This window comes from Citrus sinensis, chromosome 3 (genome assembly GCF_022201045.2).
Source record: "Citrus sinensis cultivar Valencia sweet orange chromosome 3, DVS_A1.0, whole genome shotgun sequence".
NCBI lineage: Eukaryota > Viridiplantae > Streptophyta > Magnoliopsida > Sapindales > Rutaceae > Citrus > Citrus sinensis.
In genome coordinates, this window is record NC_068558.1 from 26,654,439 (window position 1) to 26,679,149 (window position 24,711).

At 33.0% G+C, this 24,711-nt stretch overlaps 1 long non-coding RNA gene across 5 annotated transcripts; it reads left to right on the forward strand.

Annotated features, from left to right (window-relative positions):
• Positions 1 to 14,374: 14,374 nt before the first annotated feature.
• Positions 14,375 to 18,055, forward strand: LOC127901149 (uncharacterized). Of its 5 annotated transcripts, XR_008053268.1 has the most exons (5): positions 14,401 to 14,824; positions 16,151 to 16,225; positions 16,847 to 16,968; positions 17,552 to 17,648; positions 17,735 to 18,055. It is a non-coding gene; the product is annotated as an uncharacterized LOC127901149 (long non-coding RNA). The 5 variants fall into 5 exon arrangements; XR_008053266.1 differs by lacking the exon at positions 17,552 to 17,648 and having other exon boundaries at positions 14,405 to 14,824; XR_008053267.1 differs by lacking the exon at positions 16,847 to 16,968 and having other exon boundaries at positions 14,406 to 14,824; positions 17,250 to 17,648.
• Positions 18,056 to 24,711: the final 6,656 nt, after the last annotated feature.

Sequence of the window (24,711 nt, forward strand, 5' to 3'; positions counted from 1 at the left end):
ATTTGTCCCAAAGACAATAGATTTTTCTTCAGGCCGTTGACATGTCGTACCTCTCCAATTGTGCGAATTGTACCATCAAACATTTTTATTTTGATAGTACCAATACCAGCGATCTCCAAGGCATGATCGTTACCCATATATACAGATCCTCCTGAGATAGGTTCATATGTGTGGAACCATTCTCTCCTAGAGGTCATGTGCCAGGTAGCTCCTGAGTCTATAAGCCAGACATCAGAAAGTCGTTTTCTGCCTTCTGAAACAATTGTTGCCTCGCTGTAGAGTATTTCGCCATCATCCGAGGTACTTGCTACACACCCCTGAGCATTTGATGACTCAGGTTCTTTACCCTCTCTTCTCTTCTGATTACTCCAACACTCCTTCTTGACGTGCCCTTTCTTGCCACATTTGTAGCATTTAACATTCTTCTTACTTCTGGATTTTGATCTACCCTGATTTTGACTCCCACTGGGGCCACGTTCCGTTGATCTCCCTCTCGTCACTGATAGCGCCTCCGCTTGCTGCGAACTTGCTTGTCTGTTTTTCTTATTTTTCCGTCTGCTCTCCTCATTTAATACGGAGGCTGCAACATCGTCGAAAACTAGACTCTCCACTGGATTGTTGTTCGTCAGGTTGATGATGAGTTGATCATACGAATCTGGTAGACTTTGAAGTAGAAGCTCTGCAAGTTCATTTTCCTCTATATTATGACCCAACGTTGTGAGTTGTGAAAATAGAGTCTTCAATGTGTTGATGTGGTCGGTCACCATTGTAGATTCCGTCATTCGAAGAGTATAGAGTTTTCTCTTCAAGAAGATTTTATTGTGTAGTGACTTGGCCTCATACAATTTTGTGAGAGTATCCCATATTTCCTTCGCTGTGTTTTTCTCTGCCACACTGGATAATACTCCGTCTGCAAGTGCCAAGTGTAGATCAGAAATGGCGTTGCCGTCTACCTCGTTCCACTTGTCATCAGTTATCTCCATGGGTCTTTCTCCAATTGCTGCCAAGCAATTATTTTTCCTCAATACAGCTTTCATCTTCATTTTCCACAACGAAAAATTATTTCCGTTAAATTTCTCAATTTCATACTTTGCCGCCATTTTGTTGATAAATACTGCACACAAGCAAGTATACCACCTTGAATAGTTGTGAGTATGTGTAAGAATGCACACCAGGAAAGTTCCCAGGAAAGACTGGAGGGGTCACAATGGTCCCACTTAAAACCCAGACTCCTTAAGCTCTTATCGCCTTTGTGACAGAACTTTCCTAGACATGTACAAAACCACACAGTTGCTTTACTCACACCACTATTCCCTGCTTTGCACCGCAAAATTCTTGGATCGCTTCCACCGCTTCACGTGAATAGTACCGTATACGTGAATAGTTCAGTCTATGTGAACAACACCGTGTACATGAACAGTACCGTATACGTGTACGGTGCCGTATACGTGAATAGTACCCCTTACGTGAACAGTTCCTGACTCCAAAAATACAACCAATAGCTCTGATACCACTGTTAGGAAATTGGTGGGTGAAGCAGACACGCAGCTAAAGTAAAATTGTAAGAAAATAAAGAACAAGCACAAAAGAGAATACCAGAAATTACGTGGTTCGGCTTTTAGCCTACGTCCACGGGCGAAAACAGAAGGAAATATTTTACTAGTGAAATAAGAATTACAAGTATTGTAATATTTTGGCTCACAACCCAAAACCCCAATACACCCAATCTCTCACTCACTAGACTCTCTGCTCTGCAAGAATTATTTCTCATAACTCTCGACTCTCTCTACAAAATTGAATGCCTCTCAAAATGGAATTGAATAATTAAAACCAAATGAAGAGCTCCCTTTATATAGCCAAAATTGGCTTATAAAATATTATTATATTTTAAACCGCCTTTGATTTTTCTTCATTCTTCTTCCTCTTTTGCAGCTGCCAAAGTCTTCTTTCTTCCTCAACAATTTCAGCATTTTCAATCTTCAAAGCCGTGTGCAAAAAACTTGTTTATTCAAAGCTTCTAGATGCATTCAAAGCTTCTAGATGAATGCCAATATTGACATTTCAGCCTTCTGATATTGTGGGTATCGAAACGGTCTAACACTGATGGGTTCTTGATTTGTCTTTAGTGGAATTCGGTGGTCATGACGTCGATGAGGTGGAAGACTTACTGACTCCGCAAATATGTCAGGAAATTCATCCAATAATTGGCTTCGTTCTGCTGGTGGGCTCGTTGTTTTCTCTTTATGTGACAGAGAATTGATTTCAGCAGGAGTCGTAATTTACAGGTAGTAACCCATACCAGTTAGTTATTGTAATTCGCTGTTGTCTAAAGGGTTTAATTTAGTGCGACCAAGTCCTTGAAGCTGCTGGTGCTGTCCATTATGAGTGAAAGTCAATAATCAATTTCGATGGGACCCAAAGTCTCCAACCACTACACCCCCTAACACCACTTGACACGCTGCTACTGGAAGAATATAAAAATCGGCTATAATGGTATGATTTTGGATGATCAATGAATGGTATGATTTTGGATGATTTGCCTGTGCACTCAATTTTCTCACAATTTCCCACCATTACATGAAAGGATTTATCACTTATAATGGGTAGAGCCAGTTTCTTGACAATTGATTGTTTAATAAAATTGTGGGTGCTTCCACCATTGATAAGCACTATGACTTCATTATTTCTATTTCTTCCAGTCATGCGGAGAGTTTGAGGGTGATTGGTTCCAACCATTGCATGGAAGGAGATTTCAGGTTGTGGTTCGATGGTTGGTAGTTCCTCATTGGTGTCGTGATCCTCTGTTTGTGGACCCAATGGGCAATCCTCGATCATGAAGAGCTGCAGACACTGGCATCTGTGACGTGGCACAAACTTCTCATCACAGTAGAAGCAAAGCCCTTTTTCGCAGTGATCTCTTGCCTCTTGACCGGAAATGCGACGAATAGAAGAGCTAGAGATTGGGTCAGAGGAGGGCCAAGGAGTCCTACCGCTGTACTTGGTTTGTTTCGCTGGAAGGGGCTCGTGTGGAGGGCTCTAAAAATACTATTGCCGCCATGCTTCTTGTGCAAGGAATTTCGTTCTTCAATCAAGCGAGCCACTCCAATCGTATCTGAGAGAGTTTTTGCTTGTTTCACCTTGACGTCTAATCGGATTTCATCTCGCAGCCCTGCAATAAAACAACCCACAAGAAACTGCTCAGGAAGGTTATCTACTTGGTGCGAGAGTTTTTCAAACTCTTCTTAATAGGCCGTCACTGTGGAAGTTTGCTTGAGACGGGATAAAGCTTAATTTGGATCTTCGTAATCTGTTGGTCCAAAGCGTAGATGGACTGCTTTTATATATTCTGCCCAAGTAAATGGTCCATGACATTTGGTTAACTACTTATGCCATTGCAGGGCAATTCCCTCTAGATGGAATGATGGCAATTGTACCTTTTGTTCTGGAGCTACATTCAGGAATTCAAAAAATTGTTCTGCTTTGTAAACCCAACCCGTTGGGTCTTCTCCATTGAAAGTGGGAAAATTTAGTTTGAGATGGTAATTATGGTTAGGAAGGTTTGAGGTGTTTGAGGAGGTAAGTTTGGCAGCTTGGCGTGACGATTCTGCAGGTGCAAAGGGATTGGTGTCAGAGGAATTTGTATGTGAGGCCTGTGCGTTGTGAAGGGATTGGCGTTCTGATAATACGGTCCGTAGGGTAGCATGGACTTGATCGAGGCTAGATTCATGACGGCCTAAAACTTCCTGAACCTCATTACGAAATTCAGCATTCGATTGATTTCTGGCATTCATGTCTCTGATACCAAAAATTGATATGGAATTTATCTGGAAGTACAGAGAAGAAAAAAAAACAAAAGTTGGTGAAAAGGAGAAAAAAAAATTCTTATTACCTTTTCTGATACAAGTCCAAGTAGGTCTCTTATATAGACCTGGACACAATACTGGTAAACTATAAAATAGGGAAAGCACTTGAAACAAGGAGACATAATCACCTAAATCAGCACCTGCTTAACAAACCTAAACACATGCCACCCAATTACAACTTATTCTAACTAAGTCAACTAACAAAGAGGCCATAGAAGAATTGAATTATAAAGTGTGTATCATATAGATTATGATTTTCACCAAAGGATTTCTTGTTCTAATAAGTGGTATCAGAGCCTCATCATTTTGAATTATTTGAGGATCAAATTTATTTTAGATTAACAAACAAAGTTTTGATTTTCTCGAATTTTGTATCATTGAATTTGAGAAAAAAATGTGGCTTTTTTTGTATTTTTTAAAAGATTAATTAAAAAAATTCCAGTTATTAAGGAACCATTACTACCGACGTTAAGGCTTTCACACCAACAAGAGAGCCGCGACCATCGTGCAAAAGAATAAAAAGAAAAAGGAAGATAAGGTTTAAAGTTTTGGGGTTGTGGCTTCAGGCCCGACGAGGCACGACCCAAACATCAAGCAAGCCAAGAAAGCGGCTGCTACATCAAGAACATAAAATATACATATATATATATATATATAATGTTCCAGTCAGGAATTTTAAAGTGCGGGAAACCTTTAAAACCACATGGTTTTAAAGGCTTAAAACTATAAGCCTTTAAAGCCGTAATGTTTTAAAGTTTTCCCGGACTTTCCCGCACTTTAAAATTTCTGACCAGAAAACTACTATATATATATTATATGGTCGTTGTTTTCTGGTAGGAGCAAGGCGCGACTGTTGGTTGCACTTGCAATCAAGCTGTGGCCACCTGGCTGTAGTAGATTTCTTAAAACAGCTGCCACGGCTGTGGCCTAAGGACATAAGAAAAGAAAGGCAAAAAAAAAAAGGGTTAGGGTTAGGGTTGGACTAGGATCCGAGTCGGTTTGACTCGATCCAACCCTAACCCGAATGAAGAGTGGGGCTGGTTTAGGATCCGGGTCGGTTTGACCGCTAATAATCAATGGTCAATAGTTGATTGTTGACCGTTGACTGTTAATTGAACTTTAATCTAATTTTTTTAGGGTAAATTTTGGTGCAATTTTAAATTCAAATATTAATATGTTTATATATATATATATAGGGAGCAAATTTTTTTTATTAGGTATTGGGTACCTAATCCATTTTAAAGCTTTATTCAAAGGTTTGTAGTTTATCACAAGTCTAGGTACGCCTCTTTCAATTTCAGAATTTTTATTAACATAAAAAGCGGCACAAGACCATGGGGACCTTGACTTAACAATGAGTCCTTTTGACTCTAAATCTTTGATTTCATTTTTGCAATGTTGTTCCAATTCCATGTTCATCTGGATAGGACGAGCTTTGGTCCGGGTGGTGCTTAAGTATAAAGTAGCGCCTTCTCCTAACAGCTTAAGCTTTTAGAGCGAGTGGTAAGCGCCTTAAGTGATGAAATTATGGGAAATTAATCTGAAGACAGGAGAAATTCCTTTTTGTCTTCGGATTCCAGATTCCTATTCCCAGAGAGAGAGAGAGAGAGTTTTAGAGAGAAGGAAGAGAAGTAGAGAGAGAAGCTCTGAAATGAGAAATGAAAAACCTGAGGAGTCTGAGTCTTCCTCTCGGTTTTTATACAAAAATCTTTAAACTGTTCACTGTAGCGGGACTTTAAGTGCACAGTAACATCTGGAACTCTGCACTGTTCACTGTAGCGGGATTTTAAGTGCACAGTAACAATTGGATCGTATCTTTGAATAGTAGATGCTTTGTACATATACGGAAATACAGACTGACATACAATACGGGTGAAGAGACATGTGCGCTCTCACTTGTGTCCAGGGGACCACCCGAAAAATTACTTCTTTTTTTTTTAAGTAAATAATCAAATAATCATTTACAATGCTTTACTGGAGAGAAAATGCCAAAACAATCATCTTCGTTTTCGTCTCCAAGAGAAATGAAAGGCTCTTCGTCTTCATCATCATCTTATTTTGAAGACATCGTCCCCAAAAGATTTCATGAAAAAACAAAAGAAAGACTTTCTGCCGCTAATAATTCAAAACTGAATGTCAGTTCCAAGGTTGAAGCCTCAATCCATAATAATGGTTTTGATTTTAAAACTTCTTTTGTCTTCACAAATGATATTCATCATGCCATCATTTTGGGAACTCCTTTTATAAATCTTATAACTCCATATACTGTCAATTATGATAGTATATCCTTCAAAGCAACAAATAAGAGACTTGTTTTCCCTTTTATTGAAAAACCCAAAACAAGGAATTTGAATATTGTCAAAGCTTGTTCTGTTTACCAAAACAAAATTAATGCCATTCTTAAGTCCAAACAAGATGATTTATTTTGTTTACAAAAAGATTTGAATTTCCAAAGAATTGGAAGTCAATTACAAAATGATTTTATACAAAGAAAAATCTCTGATTTCAAAAGCCTTATTGAAAAAGAAATATGTGCCGATTTACCATCTGCTTTTTGGGATAGAAAACAACATTTGGTAGATTTGGTAATTTTTAATAAAATAATTGGATCGTGGTTGGTTTATTTTAAATAAGCTTTACCGAGTTTGGTTATCTTTCTCTAATACTCCAATCTTGCTAGATTGAGGAGTATCAGGGGCTATCTGAACTTTGCTAGATGAGGAAGAAGCAGCTTCTATCCTATCTAATTGTTCTCTAATAGCTTTAGCAAAATCTGATTTTGACTCTTGAACAAGCTTTTGGCTAGTTTTCGAAACCTGAAAGGGTTTGAAAATAGGTTCCTTAAGCTTTTGTCAGAATCCGATTTTGTTGGAATAGGTGAAATTGAAGGAATAGTAATGGTTGACTTCTGGATTTGGTTTTCTATCCTAGTCAACTGCTTTCCAATAGTATTTAAGTTAGTATTACAGAAATTATTCTGTTGAATAATACTACTTAAATTACTATCAGTATCGTTAAGCTTAGGGATTTTGTAAGGTGAAGCTCTGATTTCTATAGGAGGTTCGCCGTGGTCAACGGTTACGCTCCGGAGGGGTGGATGCTCAGAATCGACTATTCTATTACTTTCGGAGAGTTTCCATTCAGTGGTCTTCTTCCTAATAGTAATAGGGTTTGACTCTTTGAAGGGGTAAGAGATGTTGTTATTAGAAGAATATATCTCGAACCAATCAAAAAACAATATATGAACTTGATGAAGATTCACAAATTCATAATAAGTTTGTTGGATTTCTTTTCTTTGATTTAAAAAGTGTTTGAAAAACCAAAGTCTTTTTTCTTTGTTTAAATCAGAATAAAAGTCTTTATGCAGAAAAGCTTTATCCAATTCAAATTCCTTTTCAATGACATTAATAACATTTTCTGTAACAGCAAAAAATGTAGGGGAAGTTGGAGGAGAAGGTTCCTTCTCTTCCTGTCTTTGATCATGTTGACTACTAGTGTAAATAGGGTGAGGAATACTAGTGGCATAGTCAACAGATCATATAGAAGTGCTAGGTATATTTGAAGTTGAAAACCTAGGTTGACTTTGAAAAGGAAGATTTATAACAGAAGGGATTTTTGTAAATTTCCTTTCTAGTGAAGGAATACTTGAGCACGACTCTTTATCAGAAAATCTAGTTGAAGCAGATCTTCTAAATGACAATTTGACTTTTCCATCAGAATATTGAGTCACATTTTGCAACTCTATATTAGGCTCAAGTTGTTTTGGAATCGCTGGTGGAGCGGCTCCTTCAAGAATCCATTCTTCTGGAAGATGGACATCTTTCCATTGAATAGGTTTTGGAATGACAGTGTTGTCTCTAGACAAATCAGTCTGCAAGAGAAGAGTCTTATCTCTTTTTGACTGGAATTTATGTTGTGTACTGAATGCAGTGATCATTGCCTTATACGAGATTTTAAAAATTAAGGCAACTGGGATGGATCCCTCAATCATATTATAATTATGAGTTTTGACTTGTAAAATCATGCTTTTCAAAATATTTTTATCTTTAAGTGAAATTGTTATGTTTGGATAACAATCAAATGAAATTGGACCTTTACAAAGACTGGATTCGATGCTACTTAGCAAAGAATCATCAAAAGAGATTAATCGCCCATCTCTTAGGACAGCAAGGATAGAAGTATCCAAGCCTTCTTTGGTTAAGGGTTTTATACCGACTTGAATTAGTCCGATATGAATATAATTGAAATTCTTTTCTTTTAATTTCTTTAAAGAATGCTCAGAAAACAAGTGAATTGTTTCAAATGGATTTGAAAGAGTTATGTCACGTTCTTCAGTCTTTATAATATAATCACTCTTTAAAAAATCAAGCTTTTTTGTTTTGTAAATCTTTTCTTTAGAAATTTTTGGAAGTTCCCAACAATCAATTGCTTTATCAAAGTTCTCAATAAAGAATTCTTCTGAACTCACAACATGCTTTGAAGCACTAGTCTTCCCGGAAGAAGAGCTAGAAAAGGATGATGTTCTACCGTGCATAGGGTCCATGAGTAAAAACCTATGGTCAATCTATGGTTTTGTCAGAATGGCTACAGGTATGGTTTTACAGCCCTAAACGGATGACCTTATCCTATGGCGGGACTTACTACCAGTAAGGATTCACCACACAACAAAACTTCAAAATAAAACACAAGTCTTTAAACACGGAACTATAAACTGCTTTACACTATCCTCCCCTTGGCTCTGATACCAGAAGGAAATAGGATCGAAGGATGGATGTGTTTTCGTAAAAACTCTTTATTGTTTACTTTTAATAAAATAATTGGATCGTGGTTGGTTTATTTTAAATAAGCTTTACCGAGTTTGGTTATGGAGTTCTTTGGATCATACAGTGATCAAACAAATTTGAACGCGGTTGGTCAAATTTTTAATAACTAATTGGTACGTGGCGTTGTTAAACCAGATCGATGCTACACAAAGTGAAGCCTTTGGACCCATATCTGATTTAGAACAGATCAATAGTCCGCACGTTCGGGTTTCCAGCCGATATACCAAATCAGTTTTGTTTTACCGAATAAAGTTAAGTTGCTTTAAACGTGGTTGATTTGTTTTATTGGGCTATTATCATATTTAGATTAGGTTCTTTTAGAGGTTTGGGTACATACACAGTACCAGATCCGGATCCCGAAAATGGTGCTCTGAAGGAATGGAGGGAGAAGAGAAGGTTTACAACTGAGAATCGAGATCCGGTCTCTTTGCCTCAGAGGAACGTAGAAATTTTATGGCAGATCTGATAAAGACCAGTCTGCAAGCATGCTTTGAAAAGAAAAGTGCTTTAAAAATAAATTGCTGGAATTTAGAAGGTTCTTGAGAACCAGTAACTTTGAGAACTGCTTTACAAAGAAGAGGGGCTAATTTGGAAAGGATCTCTTCATCGAGGTCAAGTTCATGAAGCTTTTTGTTCATCCTGCAATAATTTGCAGTATGACCTTTCATGCCACATTTATGACATATAGCTTCTTTGTAATTGAAAGGGGTTTTTGGTTTGGCTCTAAACTCTTTTCTTTTAGGGAATTTGGATTTCTTATAAGGCCTCGAAGGTTTCTTATAAGGAAGTTCCCTAAAATTACGGAAGGGTTTCCTAAAATTTTTTGATTTGTAATGTTTCTTGCGAGGTTTAGTAGAACACTCGCCATTACAATCTTTGGAATAAGAAGTTTTAAAGGGGTCATAATTGAATTGTTTGCAGAAACCGCCTAATTCTTGTTTAGACTTCTTAAGCTCCCACTTAAGTCGTTTCTGTAATTTCAAATCTTGACAAATCTTTAAACCTTCTTTATTGACGAAACTGACAAGTTCACCATAGGTAAGCTCGTCATAAGGAATACGATTATCATAAAGGGATTTGATGGAATTTCTTACTTTTTCACCTAGAAGGGTAGGTAATCCAGCAAGAAATTTTTCTTTCCAGGTTATATGATTTGCATCATCCCTTAGAAATAGTCTGGTGAAAAAAGAGGTTTTATAGCTTTGGAATTCACTAAGTTTCCTACATCTTAAATTATGTAGTAACTCAGCGTTTTTATCACGAAGGTGTGAAGGGTCACCAATGAAATGGAGGGAAATGGTTAAAATTAGAGTAGCAACAGCATCCTGGATTGGATTGTTGAACTCATCAAGAATAGGGACTCCATTTTCATCGACTTTAAACTGCTTTACACTAAGAATATATTTTTAAAGCACTTTTCTTTTCAAAGCATGCTTGCAGACTGGTCTTTATCAGATCTGCCATAAAATTTCTACGTTCCTCTGAGGCAAAGAGACCGGATCTCGATCCTCAGTTGTAAACCTTCTCTTCTCCCTCTATTCCTTCAGAGCACCATTTTCGGGATCCGGATCTGGTACTGTGTATGTACCCAAACCTCTAAAAGAACCTAATCTAAACCGGATCTGGTACTGTGTATGTACCCAAACCTCTAAAAGAACCTAATCTAAATCTGATAATAGCCCAATAAAACGAATCAACCACGTTTAAAGCAACTTAACTTTATTCGGTAAAACAAAACTGATTTGGTATATCGGCTGGAAACCCGAACGTGCGGACTATTGATCTGTTCTAAATCAGATCTGGGTCCAAAGGCTTCACTTTGTGTAGCATCGATCTGGTTTAACAATGCCACGTACCAATTAGTTATTAAAAATTTGACCAACCGCGTTCAAATTTGTTTGATCACTGTATGATCCAAAGAACTCCATAACCAAACTCGGTAAAGCTTATTTAAAATAAACCAACCACGATCCAATTATTTTATTAAAAGTAAACAATAAAGAGTTTTTACGAAAACACATCCATCCTTCGATCCTATTTCCTTCTGTATATATATATATATATATATATATATATATATATATATGTTGAGATGAATTAATTGAAGCAACATGAGACCAAAGTGACCTCCCTTATGGAAATTAATTTGTTTTGGAACATAAATAGTTGCATGTTTGTAATTTCTGTGAATATTGATCAGCCGAGAGGGAGGTCCATATTTGAGAGAATTGCATGTGCACTTATAGTAATATACACGTGATGATTATTTGGATTTGCATGTGAACAATAAATGAGCTGAAAGGAAGATTTATCGTTTAACATGTTCTTAGTATCAATGTTTAATTACTACACCAAGATATCAATTACAAGTTAATATTTTATCCAAAGATGAAATATTAATGGAGTTTCTGATATCTTAAGATGGGTTTACCTTTATTTGAATTTATTTTTTTTAAGACTTATATGAACTTGTTTTGTTTATTAGTTGTTCTTTATTCAGTTATGTTTGCTACTAATATTAGTACCAACATCAATTCTATTCCTATGTTCGATGGCTCTAACTTTAAGTCATGGCAAAAGAACCTATAGTAGTTCTCACAAACATGCTAATATTACTACCAACATTAATTCTATTCCTATGTTAAATGGCTCTAACTTCAAGTCACGGGAAGAGAACCTTTTAATAGTTCTTGCAATCATAGATCTCGATCTTGTGTTAATGGTTAATTCTCCCTCACCTCTTATGGATGAGATTACCCCTAATGATAAAAAGGAAATTGAAAGCTGAGAGATCAAATTGCATGTGTTATGACCATGAAGAAGGCGATTCCATAAGCATTCAGGGGCTGAATGTTTGAAAAGACAATTACGGCTACAGAGCTTTTTGCAAAAATTGAACAGAGGTTTGTCAAAGACTAAAAGGAAAAAATTGGTACGCTCTTGACAAATCCATTTTTAATAAGTCGTAAAGGCAAGGACAAGGTCTATAGAAGGAAGTAAGATAAGGAAGTTCGAAGGAGTGCGTGAATGGGAGAGAGATCGTGAAATAATGAGAGATAGCGAGAGAGAGGGTTGTTCAATAGAGATAGTGAGAGAGACTTACAAAAATGGAGTAAGAAGCTGATAAGATTTTTCTTTTTTATTAATATTTTAATTTTTTAAATTAAAGAAGGGCGAGAGATTTTAGGTGCTGCCGTTTTGCTCGTTTTGCTCCCAAAATCTCTCGCCCTTCTAAACGCCTAACAGCACTCAAGACTAAAATATATTGACAAAAGGTAAGTTAGTCATGTCCTGCTAGATGGATAATACAAGTTAGTGTCATGCTAGATGGATAATACAACTAAGCTACCTAACTTAGTTTGCTTTCAACTTGCAAATTAGCACTTGATGGTTTAGACTCCAACCTATCCAAACGGTGCTACTACTTTACTTGTTGGTTATCATTGTTTTACCTGCTGTATTTGTTGTTTATAACTATTGTTTGCTATTTTTCACTTGTTATCTCTTGCCGTTGATTTTTACTACTATCTTTGCTGTTTTACTCACTAGTTACTGTTGTTTTACTTGTTATTTCTGCTATTTATTTCTATTGCTTGCTGTTTTATTTACTATTTTTGCTTGCTACTGTTGTCGTTTTTACTTGTTAGTTTTTAGTTTTGTTTTTTGCCATTATTTTTTTACTGTTCTTTTTACCATTATTTTACTTAATTGAATACAATTAAGCTGCTATTACACTTGCTGGTTATTGTTGTTATACTTGTTATTTACTGCCGTTCCATTTGTTGTTTTTGCTATTTTACTTATTGTTTTGTTGTTTTACTAGATGTTCTCATTGTTTTGACTGTTGTTTTACTTAACTGAATGCAATTAATCTTGCTTAATATTACAAGTCTACAATTAAGTTATTGTTATACTTGCTGGACTATTGTTTGACTCATTGGTTGTTGCTGTTATTGTTGTTTTACTCGTTGTTTATAACTTTCTACTCAGTGGTTGCTGCTGTTATAGTTGCTGGTTTTGATGTTTATTATTGTTTTTTTCCACTATTTTATTTGCTGTTACGGAGTCATAAAGAGTCAACAAACTTAAAAAATAATGCATTCCCGTATTATGAGGACTTATGTATGATTTATGGTAAAGATCATGCAACTGGAAAAAATGCAGAAGCTTCTGCAGATGTGGTGGGGGAAATTGAGAGGACAGAAATGAACAATGAAGCTCAAGGAGAAAATTTGAATGTTGAGGATGTGAGAGGTGATGTTGCTGAGAGTGTGTCTTTCTCACTTGCTTTACGGAAGCGTTCAAAAACTTCAAATAACTCATCAAAAAGAAGCAGAAAAAACGAAGTTTCAGAAGAGCTTGGAGAACTTAAAGAGCTAACAACTCTTATTGTTGCACAAATGAAATGATTTATGGTAAAGTGACATTTTTATTGTTACAGAAAATAACGATCTATCTATTAAATTTGTCACTAATTAATCTTAGAGACAATTAAATTTGTTGCTAATTTGTAATTCATAAAGTAATTCAGCATAAATAATATGATTTGAGGAAATTAAACTATAACATTTATTAACAAATGCATAGTTCAGTAACGACAATAACCATTTTAAAATTGCATTTTATACTACTTCATAAAAAAAAGTTATCAAATGTTAATATCATTACCATCTAATAAAGAACTGCTGAAAATTGTAAACAACTCTAATAATTGTAAAAATTTCAAAAATCATAAGAAACCAACTATCAAAAGTTTCAATTGCATTTGCCTCATTTTTTGTGCTCAAACGTATTTCAAAACTTTTGCAAGAGTTTGATTTCACTCCATTCATCTCTTCCTGCATATTCTTAGCTTCATTTTCTGCAACTTGCCTACGACTTCGCTCTTCCTCTAAAATTTTCAAACTCATATTTCGAAAAGATTGTGTTCCAAAGACATCTATCCTACAAATCCCATGACCATAAGTGAGAGTAGATTTTGTATGCTCACCTACAACTTGATTAAAGATTTGATCTCTTGATGCATTAGGCTGCTGGTTCACAAGCTCATTCATTTGATTCTGAAGCAAAATAAATTATAATGAAATACACAATGAATCAAATAAATTAAAATAATAATAAAAGATATCTTTTCATACATTCCAAAATAAGCAAATAGCATAAATTCAAAGTCCATTTTGTGATTGTTTGCATTCCTTTCCTAACTAAAACTTGCGTAGTGATAGGCATTTCCCTTGTTAATTTGTGGGTGAAGTAGATATCCCATCAATACTTGTGAGAGTAGAAACTTGGGCTATGCCATGATAGAACTTAATCTAGTTGGCTTCAGTATATGTCTCATATAAGTATGAATAGACTTTTACTTGTGTGATATATCACTACTAGAAAAATGGTCTTTACTAATACTTAGTTTGTGACACTTTATTAAAAAGTATCAGTATTTACATATATATGAACCATTTTCCGTATTTAACATACAAGTATCACAAAATACTAATATTATGGTGTCTCTAAATTAAACATCAGAGATTGCTGACATTAAGGTATCTGTAAAAAATTTAAAGTAATTCTGATATTGTTCCCGATAAAACTCGAACCCAAGACCTATAAATATTAAGTTTTTAAGTTTTTAAGTTTTAAACAAAAGCCATTATAATTTTTCGCAATGACACTAAGGTATCGCTAACTGTTAAAAAAAACAAAAACAAGCGCACACATTCACACATGACACCTCACCCCTCACACTCACAAGACGCAAAAACAAACCCTAAGTCCTTAACAATTAACATTACAATACTTCGAAAGAGAGAGAGCACCGCTACTCTCGATCCAGTGCTCCAACACTGGCTCAGATCTCATGCTTTTATATCACCGCGTCAAGCCTCCATCAAGTGTCACTACTTCAAGCCTCCATCAAGTGTCACTGCGTCAAGCCTCTCTGTCATGCCGTCAAGCATCATGCGTCACCGCGTCAAGCCTCTCTCCGCTGTCAGAAGTCACTGACGCGGCACCGCGCCATCACTAGCCAACCAGCCACCAAAATTGACAGCTGTGCTAGCTACCCACCACCACAATACCCTGCCACTGCCTGCTAATACTCCACAAAATCTTCTCAAGACTTCGAGCCACAGTGTCCAGGTCTGCTTTTTCAAGTCTTGCTTCTTTAAGTTTTTAGTATCATCAAGTCTTGCTTCTTTAAGTTTTTAGTATCATCAAGTCTTGCTTCTTCAAGTCTTAAAAGGTTAAAACAATAATTTTAGATTTCAAATATTGCTTCTTCAAGTCTTAAAGTGTATCTTCAGTCACCAATTATATTTATGGGTATTCACTGGTTCGTTGAGTAATTTTTTCAAACAGATGGGGTATCGCGTCATAACAGCCTTGTATATATCTATATCTAACATTGAATGAATGAATGAATCTATGTGTAGCTTACGAAATGCAAAATCAAGAGTAGTAACGATTAAAGAACAATTAAAAATGAAATGAAAGCTTAATCACAAGTTGTCTGTTGATTTACCTTTCAATGAATCTCTCTCTCACACTCACACACTCTGCTCCCTAACCTACCTTTTTGACTTGGCTCCCAAAAAAATAATAAAGTAAAATTTTGGTCCCAAGAAAGTTTGATTTCTAAACAAAGGGGAAAAAAAGTTAAAAAGAAAGTAAGATTTATTTTACAAATTTTTCGGTGCTTCTCTTATAGAACTGTATGTATAAATAATAATAATAATAATATGAGTTTCATAGAAAATTTAGTTTATTTGATCATGTTCATTGATATGCTTTAACAATGCTTTATAAATTCTTTTTATTTCTTTATGAAAGATTGATAGATTGGATAATATCTAACTAATTTTATGATAAATGGCAAAACGTGTGGAATATAATTGGAAAAAGATTGAAATAATCTATTTCAGATTTTTATGTCCTCTTGTGTTAGTTTATTGGATATGCTTTTATTATATGTCCGTAATTTACTTTGTTTAGGCCAAATAAAATATTTTTTGTTGGATGGGGCAATATATAGTATAGATGGCCTATTGTAACTCGCCAGAAGCTGCAAATTCTATGTAATTTGCAGAATCTGTTTTTTTTTTTTTTATCTGGGGTACATGCACAAAGATTTGGGTGCATCCACTTCACACTTATCATTTTTATACAAAAGAAACCACGTAGCACATATTAAAATCACATGCACTTCACTTTCTCTAAGATTTAATCCAACAATAAAAAAATTTCAGATTTAATCAAACATCACATGCAACTTCCCGTGGAGTTAAGTTCCCAAATTCCATTAACTGAAAACCATGTCCCGAATTTGATTTACAAGAAATGTTTTTACAAGAGAGGACAGTGAGAAATTTGAAATAACTGGAATTCTCCATAGTCTTGGTTTCCTTGATTTGCTATTTGGCTTGTTGGCATTCTCCAATATGTAATATGTTTGTACTATTTTTGTAGAAGTTACGAAAAGACGATGACTTCTACTTGATTTGCTATTTGGCAGGCTGCCATCCAGCGATGTGAGCCCTCTTGGTAAGGATTGCATTATTTCATCCGTGAAAGCAGCAAGTTGACCAATTAATTCATTTGCTTGCATCAATTTGCTAGATTGTTTTATGTAGGTATCAATTGTTATGTGTTAAATGTCCTAAAGTACAAGAAACCAAAAGAGAGAAGAGTACAAAGACATGGGGTGTGTATTAAACAGACTGATTTATTGCGTCAAATTGGATATTACAACCTACAGAATTAGTAAAGAATCAGTTAAAAAAAATGAAATGACATGAAAAATGAAAAATGTTATGGCATGTTTTGTTGGCTTGCTAAACATGTACATGTATTTAAGTGACTTTAAACAAACAAAACATGGCTTTGTTTTGCAATTTGTATCTTTTATTTAAACTTGAAAAGTTTACTCTTGCATTATGTCTATAGGGCATTATCACCTATGTTAGATTAATTACATGCTTGGTAACCCAAACTTTAATTCATTAAAAAAAATATATTTATCATTTAGCTATGAAGCTTAGGAGTATTCATGCACATGTAAGAAGTTTATGTATCTAGTCTCTATACTTTTTTTTTGGGGGTTAAATTTCAAATAGGGTTTAAAATTTTAATCTTAATACTTTTTTCTGGTCCATAAATGTGCAGCAAAATTCTTTAGCAAACTATGGATGAAGTCAAAAGAAATCCTTCCTAGCTAGCACATGCCGACTTTTATGAAACTTGCATTTTTGTCTTGTCTCCCATGGGGAGTAGCTGAACCCATTGAGGTAATGCTTAATTCAGTCATTTCTTGATGGTTTATTAAAATATAACATATATGTTTTATTGTCTTATATTCTGTACCTGTATTTTGGATTTGGAATTTCTATTAATAGACTTCACTTTCTATTAATTGATCTAGTGATCTTTCTTCAATCTTTCCTTTTGGTTTCTTCATCTTAATGACCTTAAGCCATTTTTTATTCTTGTACCTTAATAACTGAATATGTTTAGTTTCTTTTTGTAGAAGTGAAATTTCTAAAAAGCTGGTGTTGTATTTTGGCCCCAGATTGTTATAATTGTGTCTCGAAGATTTGATAGGAAATTGGAAAGTACTGCAAGAGTTTGGTACTATACATTTTTTTCTTAAGAATACTTATTTAATTCATCAGTGATACCCTAAGAATACTTAAGATGAAAAGGATTAATATCAATTATGAGCTTGTTAGGGATCTTTGGTAATTACTGTTAGGTGTGCTATGTGCTGGTTCTGTTTATTTCCATGTTCTTTCTTATTTCTAGAAAATGTTGAGTGGTTGGTTACAGATTATTGTTTTAGTTATACTGACTTGTTAGTAATTGGATTTGAAGTTGGATGTGATGAGTACACACTATGGATGATCTTTCGTAACTTCTTGATGAGTGGGCCGCATATGTTGCCAAGTTATTTGTAGCATACGATAATCATGTAATGTATGAGTATATTTTTTATTGTAAATGTCCAAGACTTAATTTGTCTGGCATACTAATTAATTCTATATGTTACACTTGTAGGTGGGAAAACAATGAAGTTCAAGGTGTAGAGGCATTGAGGAAAATTTTGTTGCCAATTAAATGCTTGTATTTTTCTCAAATCGAATGTCTACTTGTGTGTCTTTCAAAACCAAGAGGTGGGCTTGGAAACAGCCATCCTTTTGAAGAAAGCTTAATAGTTCACTGGTCTAGCTCCATGGCACCGAAAATGAATCAGGGTTCCTATATTTGAGATATTCTGAATTTATATGTTTCTTTAATACTTGTTTGAATTTGTATTTGATACAATTGTAAGAATACATATACTAGCAATATTTAAATATGAAATGAAAGATTTTGCAATATGAATTGAGGTGTTTTTTTTTTTAATTTGAAGTGCCTTTTAATTTTACCAACAAATCAATTAGTAATGAAACAATTTAAATTTTTATTTTTTTAAATAAATTAAATAGTGATATCATGGTAATAGTAATCATAGACACTAATATTATATCAACAATTACTAATACTATAACATCATAATATTAGTGATACTATAGTAACAATAATCACTAACACCGATTACAAGTGTCACTATTTTTTTGACTACCAGATTACTGACACAATTAACAAGTGTCACTAAAAGTAATTGCTGACACTATTCTAATGTCAGTAAAGATCATTTTTCTAGTAGTGTATATCAATGATTCCCCAAAAAAAAAAATATTCATCAATCATAAAAACTATAATAGTACTTAAAATTGTAGTGCTTTATGTTCATAACAAAAATAAAGCAAAAAGCAATTAAAGTTGCATAACTATTATATAAAAATCTTACTTACAATTGCCTCTCTCGAGTTCAAATCAATAGACTGGCCATCTTTTTTTGTGAGTAATTGTAAATATAGTTATCATGTCCAGTTCTTTTCCTTCTGGGTCATTAGATTGCTGCAAATATACAAACGCATCAATATTAATGTAATTACAAACAAAATATGTAATAATAAGGTAAAATGGTCGATTAACTAATTCATCTCGAATTCTAGCGAAGCTTTTTGTTCTAGCAGTGTGCTTGGTCTTCAATTTTGAATGGTTAACTTGTTGCAGAAAGTTGCTGTAATAAAAATAAAAAGTCACCTTTTACGTAGAATTTTTGTGAACAAGTATGAAGCTAAACAAATAACTAAATAATATATGTTCTTACTTGTCCTTTCTCATATTCCCAAAATTTAACCAACCAATCCCATTGATTTTCACCCACTTCATTTTTTAAACCATTTATTGTCTCTTCATCATTTCTTGACTCATGATACTTGGTCTTTAATGCAGATTTTCGATTTCGCTAACGATGAGCTAATTTTTCATTAACCCATCTGCCCCCACAACCCAATTGATTAGAATTTTGCCTACAACATATTTTAATAAAAGACTTCATAAAACTTGTTGAGTTAAAAAAATTTTAAAACAGACTAGTAATATCATATACGTTTGTAATAAGTTTTATTGTAGGATTGACATACCTCTAGTAAATTTCTGATTTCTTGCTTAACACTAGTCGATACATGTCTCCAATCATCAAAATTAAGTGGCATTACTATGAATCACGTGAAAGGTATCCAATATATTGCCCTAATGCTTTACCACCTTGCCCAATAGCTTCTCCATCAGGGTTAAAATCCACTTGAATGGGCTCAATTTGTTTATGTATAAACTGTAATTTTGTTGGTCCATGCTTCTGTTTAGATGTAATAGAAGTGCCTTTTATAAACAAATAAAAAATTAATAATCACACACATATATATTGAAAAAAAATCTAAATGACAACCCAAGAAAATATTTAAAAAAAGATATATTTGCTAAATGATTACCTCAGTGAAATGTATAGTAATTTGCCATTTAAAAAATGAAGGAAATTTTAAAAATGCCATTTATAAAATATACCTGAAAGGTCTTGAGCAATATTTTTGTTACCACTTATTTGGCTACTGTAATTAACTTGAGTATCTAAAAATAAGGAAAAGTGAAATTGGACTTGTCTTGTTGCAATATCACATTTTCTTGTTTTTGTAAGTAATTTCAATAGTATTACTAATAGCTTAAATATAAATTGAAAAAGTTTTCCATTTGCCTTTTATCATGGCTATTTAAAAAACGAGGTCTGTAAAAAATTACTTAAGTAAATTGTACGCAAATAACCATCTAAAAAATGAAGAAAACTTTTGAAAATATTATTTAATCAAATATACCTGAAAGATCCTGAGAAGCACTTCCGTGCCTACCTATTTGGCCATTTTGATGAACTTGGGTATCTAAAAATAACAAGTACAAATGGTAACTAAAATTTTTTCCTCTAATAGTGTCAAATTTTCTTATTTTTGTGAGTAATCTCAATAATGTTACTAACAGCTTAAACGAACTTGAGCAACTAAAAATAATAATTACAAATTTTATTTATTAAAATCCAAACGATCACTAACAAATAACTAAGATATTTACTAACCTGTACGAGCTTTATCTTAAAGCTTTGTTACGAATTTGCTCAATCTCCTTATTTTTGTTTCTGCTACTTTGCTTGGAGATAGGACTTCTTTCAACCATAAGTGATGTGTGATAATTTGCTCTCTTACGATTAACCATTCTCTGTTACATATTGTTAGAAAAATAATGAAACCATAAATGTCATATATATCACAATCAACATGAAGACAAATATGCAAAAAAACAATAAATAAGAATAATTATTTATTAATAAAACAAGTTATTAAACAACAAAACTTGTGTCAACTAAAAGAAAAAAAAACCTGAAATGTAATTCAACTCTTAGCTTATTAATCAAAATCACTATTAGTAAATACTATCATCATCACTGTCAAAATCATCACTAGAAGCATTTGATTTTTCTTTTGCTACATCTAAAGGAGTATTGATCACAGTCCCAGGCAAATTATCTCTAACCAAAGCAGTATTGTCAAAGTTTTCGAGAAGTTCCTCTAATCTTCGACCACTATATGATTCATTAGCTACAAGTAATTCTCCATCATCTCCAACCTCATTCTCTTCCATATTAAACAAATCTCTAGGTTTTGTTATCACTGCAACATGCCAATCCTTTTCAACAGGTTCTGCCACATGAAATACTTGTACTGCTTGGGTTGCAAGCACAAACGGTTCATCAATATTAAGCGAAGAATTAAGATTCACAAGTGTAAAGCGTAACTCATCTTTTTTTATCCCTCTACTAGAATTTACATCAACCTAATCACACTTGAAAAGAGTAACTTTCCTCTCTCCATAATAGTCTAGTTCAATAATATCCGTTAACCTTCCAAAGTATGAAATATCTCTTGAAACAGGATTTTTATCTTTAGCACTGGCGAAACTTGAAGTTTTAACTGTAACAACCACAATGCTATTTTGAGTTTTGCTTTTCAATTCAATTTCTTTTATTCGAAACCTAAACCCATTTATCATATATTTCTTAAATCTTGAAATCGTTCTATTAGGTCTTTGAGCTAGTCGTTTCAAATCTTCTGACACAATATTGTCTCCTTCTTATTGTAACCTCTTAACCTGTTTAAATAATATAAGTCAATGTTAATAAATGAAAGAAAAATGTAATATAGATATCCATTTTGTGGATCTAATAATATCAATAGTTACCTCTGTCTAGAACCATTTAGGGAATTGCTTACTATGAATACGAGCAATATCAATTTGTCTGGCACGACAATTTGCAATTTTAATTATTTGGAGATGCTTCCTATATTAAATTAAACAATTAAATAGTGAGTTACAGATTTTTTTTTTTGTTAAAATTCATTTACAAATGGAATAAAAAACTTACTCGATAAAGGGGGTAACTTCTTCACAATTAAACAATACGAATTTATGTGATTGGGACAAAACTAGAGGATCTAAAAAGATAATCTCTTATTTACCCATTCCACGTCCAGTTTTTAAGAATATTGATAATGATTCATTATTTCCTTCCTCATTTTCATCATTTCTTGATGGTTGATTGAATTTTGTTTCTATTCCAGATAAATAACGAGAGCAAAAAGTCAAACACTCTTCTGCCAGATACACCTCTACTATAGAGCCTTCTGGATGGCATTTATTACGAACATATGACTTTAATTTACACAATTTCCTAATAAATAAAAGCAAATATTTGGTAGTTTTACATAAATAATGAAAAAAGGTTTTCTTTTAAAATATGAACATAACATATATTACCTTTCAATTGGTTACATCCACTGATATTGTATTGGTCCAGCAATCTTTGCCTCATCTGCTAAATGAATTGGCAAATGTACCATAATATCAAAGAATAGGGGCGGAAATACGTTGAATAGGGGTGGAAATACATTTTCAAGATGGCATAAAATTGAAGTGATACGATATGTAAGTAGAGCAAACTCTTCAACTATTCCAACTTTAGAACAAAGATCATTGAAGAAATTGCTCAATTCAATCAGCACTGAGCTAACATTTTTTTGCAAGGACTTTCTCACTGCCAGTGGAAGAAGTTGATGCATTCATATGTGACAATCATGACTTTTTAATCCATGAATTTTATGTTGTTTAAGGTTCACAAATCGTGAGATATTTGCTGAATACCCATCAGGAACTTTGACATTTGATAATACTTTATAGAAGATGTCTTTTCACTCTGAGTCATTGAGTAGCATGCTTGTGGTAGCCACTGTCTTTCCTTCTTTATATTAGAGATGAAGAGACTGCTTTATTCTCAATTCTTTCATATCAAGACGTGCTTTTGAATTGTCTTTGGTTTTACCTTTAATATTCAACAATGTCCCAGTAATGCTATCAAAAATATTTTTCTCAATTTGCATAACATCTAAGTTATGGCGAATGAGGTTATGCTCCTAATATGGCAACACAAAAAAAAAAAAAAAAAAAAAAAACTCTTCTTTTTCCATATCACATTATGCTCATCATTGACATCATGCCGTTTACGTTTTCCATTAGTATTTAATTATTGTTTTCCATATATAGTGTGCACTTGATTCTTCTGTTCTAGAACATCAGTCCCTGTTAATGGAGTTGGAGCATTTCCCTCTAAGAAACGACGATGCCCTAAATAACAATACTTATGCCAATACTCTACCCTTTGATAAGATGTGTTTACATTAAAATACTCTAGCCTTTGTAATAAAAAAATATATTATCAAAATAAATATAATAATTTAAAATTTTAATATTATTTTAAATGTTAAAAATAATTTAACATTATTAATCTACTGAATTGATTATATTATTTATATTATTTTTTAATTAAAAACTTGTAAAGTCAATGTTCTAATTACTATATTCCAAGATTATTATAATAAAAAAGAGGTCTATTAAAATTATTCTTTAATATTTGACATCAATCGCATTAATCCGATAAAATATAAAATAGTTAAAACGATTTATACTAATTCACAGTATGTGAAAATAAATACAAACTTTCAGCTGATCATATTCAATGTTTTTAGTTGGATTCATTATGCTTCATCAATTTCAGCTTGTGGATCACGTTTTTCACTGAATATATATATTTATGGTTGTTTAATTATGCTTTTTGTTTTTGGTTCTTCGACCACGTCAATACTTCGTTTTTATTTCAAGATATATTCATGGCAAACATGCATGTGCAGTGGAACTACATAATAATCCGAGTTATTTATTAAAATAAGAGTGGAAGTTAAAGCATTTTTATACTTGATTAAAATAGAATTTATAGATTTTGGGCATCCTTTCTTTTAAGGCTAACCGAAAAATATTTACGTTGATTTAGAATAATAATTGAAATTCTAACAGTTTTATCTTAAAATGAGTCCCAACTATTTTGTGTCTTCAACTATTTGATAGTGAATTTCATAACTGATAAAATTAATATTCTATCATCAATTAAATAAATGTTACATTAGTTGAACTCAATTATTACTTTATTGGGATATTTAGTATCACTTTTTGTTTTAATAGTAGCGCATTTGGAAATAGTTTATTTTTGGGGAAAGGACACAGAGACCCCTAACGTTTGAATAAGGGACACAAAATTCCCTAATGTTTCAAAAAAGACACTCAGAACCCTATTTCTTAATAGTAAATTATAATTTTACCATTATACCCTTATAGCATATTAAAAAAAAATTGTTCATTATCCAATTTATTTCTATATTATTAATAAAATTACGAATATAACTTCATTACCCAATTTTTCCATTTAATTTTTATCAAATTTTATCTTCAAACTAAATAAATTTAATCCATTGCTCAAAAATAAAAATAAATTAAATTGATTATTAATATAATAAAAATAACAATTCTCCATATGCTATTTCTTATAATTTCTTATATATAAATTAAATTGATAATTTCTTAAAAATAACAATTCTCCATATATAAATTAAATTTATTTTAATTTAATATATGTTATTTTTATATTAAATATATGTTATTTTTATTATATTAATAATCAATTTAATTTATTTTTATTTTTGAGCAATGGATTAAATTTATTTAGTTTGAAGATAAAATTTGATAAAAATTAAATGGAAAAATTAGGTAATGAAGTTATATTCGTAATTTTATTAATAATATAGAAATAAATTGGATAATGAACAATTATTTTTTAATATGCTATAAGGGTATAATGGTAAAATTATAATTTACTATTAAGAAATAGGGGTCTGAGTGTCTTTTTTGAAACATTAGGGAGTTTTGTGTCCCTTATTCAAACGTTAGGGGTCTCTGTGTCCTTTTCCCTTTATTTTTTAAGTTATCATGGCACCCACCTCACCCTCCAAATTAAATGTATCTATTAGAAATAAACACAAGAATCTTTACCTTGACTTCAAGAGGTGAAATTAACTAGATTATCCTTTGATTTAATACATTGATGTCGGGTTACTTTGTGTCTTTATGTTAATAAACAATGGTAGGTATCCTGTAAGAGAGATTATGATATTTATTATATTGGTGCTGTGACACTAGAAAAACTATGCTGCAGC